This window comes from Petromyzon marinus, unplaced genomic scaffold (assembly GCF_048934315.1).
Source record: "Petromyzon marinus isolate PM22_M1 ecotype Great Lakes invasive population unplaced genomic scaffold, UKy_Petmar_22M1.pri1.0 PM_G_Scaffold_40, whole genome shotgun sequence".
NCBI classification, from domain to species: domain Eukaryota; kingdom Metazoa; phylum Chordata; class Hyperoartia; order Petromyzontiformes; family Petromyzontidae; genus Petromyzon; species Petromyzon marinus.
In genome coordinates, this window is record NW_027422984.1 from 1,690,001 (window position 1) to 1,692,500 (window position 2,500).

Below are 2,500 nucleotides of genomic sequence, written 5' to 3' on the forward strand. Positions count from 1 at the left end.
GGATAGACCCCGTGAAACGCTAGAAATTGGCGGGGATGTGTCTCTTGTGGCTCACGGGGCTGTTAGGGTGGCACAGAAATCCTTCGGAATGGGAAAAAACGGGTCATTTTCGTGTCGCCACATTGCATGCGAACCGCATGAAACTTCCAGAGGCATTTGCAGCAGGAATGCATGTGCACTCAAAAAATGTGATATTTTTCACGGAGAGACCCCGTGAAACGCTAGAAGTGGGCGGGGATGTCTCTCTTGTGGCTCACGGGGCTGTTAGGGTGGCACAGAAATCCCTCGGAATGGGAAAACGGGTCATTTTCGTGTCGCCACATTGCATACGAACCGCATGAAACTTCCAGAGGCATTTGCAGCAGGAATGCATGTGCACTCAAAAAAGTGAATATTTCTCACGGATAGACCCCGTGATACGCTAGAAATTGGCGGGGATGTCTCTCTTGTGGCTCACGGGGCTGTTAGGGTGGCACAGAAATCCCTCGGAATGGGAAAACGGGTCATTTTCGTGTCGCCACATTGCATGCGAACCGCATGCAACTTCCAGAGGCATTTGCAGCAGAAATGCATGTGCAGTCAAAAAAAAATTGATATTTTTCACGGATAGACCCCGTGAAACGCTAGAAATTGGCGGGGATGTGTCTCTTGTGGCTCACGGGGCTGTTCAGGTCGCACAGAAATCCCTGGGAATGGGAAAACGGGTCATTTTCGTGTTGCCACATTGCGTACGAACCGCATGAAACTTCCAGAGGCATTTGCAGCAGGAATGCATGTGCACTCAAAAACTTCTATATGTTTCACGGATAGACCCCGTGAAACGCTAGAAATTGGCGGGGATGTGTCTCTTGTGGCTCACGGGGCTGTTAGGGTGGCACAGAACTCCCTCGGAATGGGAAAAGGGGTCATTTTCGTGTTGCCACATTGCATAGGAACGCCATGAAACTTCCAGAGGCATTTGCAGCAGAAAGGCACGTGCACTCAAAAATTTTAATATTTTTCACGCATAGACCCCGTCAAACGCTAGAAGTTGGCGGGGATGTCTCTCTTGTGGCTCACGGGGCTGTTAGGGTCGCACAGAAATGCCTCGGAATGGGAAAACGGGTCATTTTTGTGTGGCCACATTGCATAGGAACGGCATGAAACTTCCAGAGGCATTTGCAGCAGGAATGCATGTGCACTCAAAAACGTCTATATTTTTCACGGATAGACCCCGTGAAACGCTATAAATTGGCGGGGATGTCTCTCTTGTGGCTCACGGGCGCTGTTAGTTAGGGTCGCACAGAAATCCCTCGGAATGGGAAAAGGGGTCATTTTCGTGTTGCCACATTGCGTACGAACGGCATGAAACTTCCAGAGGCATCTGCAGCAGAAATGCATGTGCACTCAAAAACGTCTATATTTTTCACGGATAGACCCCGTGAAACGCTAGAAATTGGCGGGGATGTGTCTCTTGTGGCTCACGGGGCTGTTAGGGTCGCACAGAAATCCCTCGGAATGGGAAAACGGGTCATTTTCGTGTTGCCACAATTGGCATACGAACGGCATGAAACTTCCAGAGGCATTTGCAGCAGAAATGCATGTGCACTCAAAAACGTGAATATTTTTTCACGGATAGACCCCGTCAAACGCTCGAATTTGGCGGGGATGTTTCTCTTGTGGGTCACGGGGCTGTTCGGCTCGCACAGAACTCCCTTGGTCCACCTGATTCGTGCATACAGGCAGCAACTAAAACTCTGTAAACCTGCTGTGAGGACATCTAAACAGTGGACCAGTGAGGCTGTGGAAGATTTGCGGGCGTGCTTAGACTGTACTGACTGGGATATGTTCACGACTGCTACCAATAGTCTGGATGAACTCACAGAGGCTGTGTACATCAGCTTCTGTGAGGACTGCTGTATCCCAACACGTACCAGGGTGAACTTTAACAACAACAAGCCCTGGTTCTCAGCAAAGCTCAAAAGGTTGAGGTTGGAGAAGGAGGAAGCGTTTAGGAGTGGGGATAGAGACAGATTCAAGGAGTCGAAGAACAGGTTTAGCAAAGCGGTGAGAGAGGCTAAACGACTGTACTCAGAGACACTAAAACACCAGTTCTCTACTAACGACGCTGCTTCTGTCTGCCAAAGGGCTCAGGCACATCACCAACTACAAACCCAGAGCGCCCCACACCACTAACGACTCCCGCCTAGCCAACGACCTGAACGAGTTCTACCGTAGATTTGAAAGACAATTGGACTGTCCTGAACCACCCCTTCCCACCCAAGAGGCCCCATCCCCCACCCATACTACAGAAACGACTCTCTCCTTTCAGGAGGGAGAAGTTAATGGGCTTTTCAAGAGGCAGAATCCACGCAAAGCAGCCGGGCCGGACTCTGTCTCTCCAGCCACCCTCAGGCACTGCGCTGACCAGCTGTCTCCGGTGTTCACCAACATCTTTAACACCTCCCTGGAGACATGCCATGTACCAGCCTGTCTCAAGTCCTCCACCATCATCGCTGTG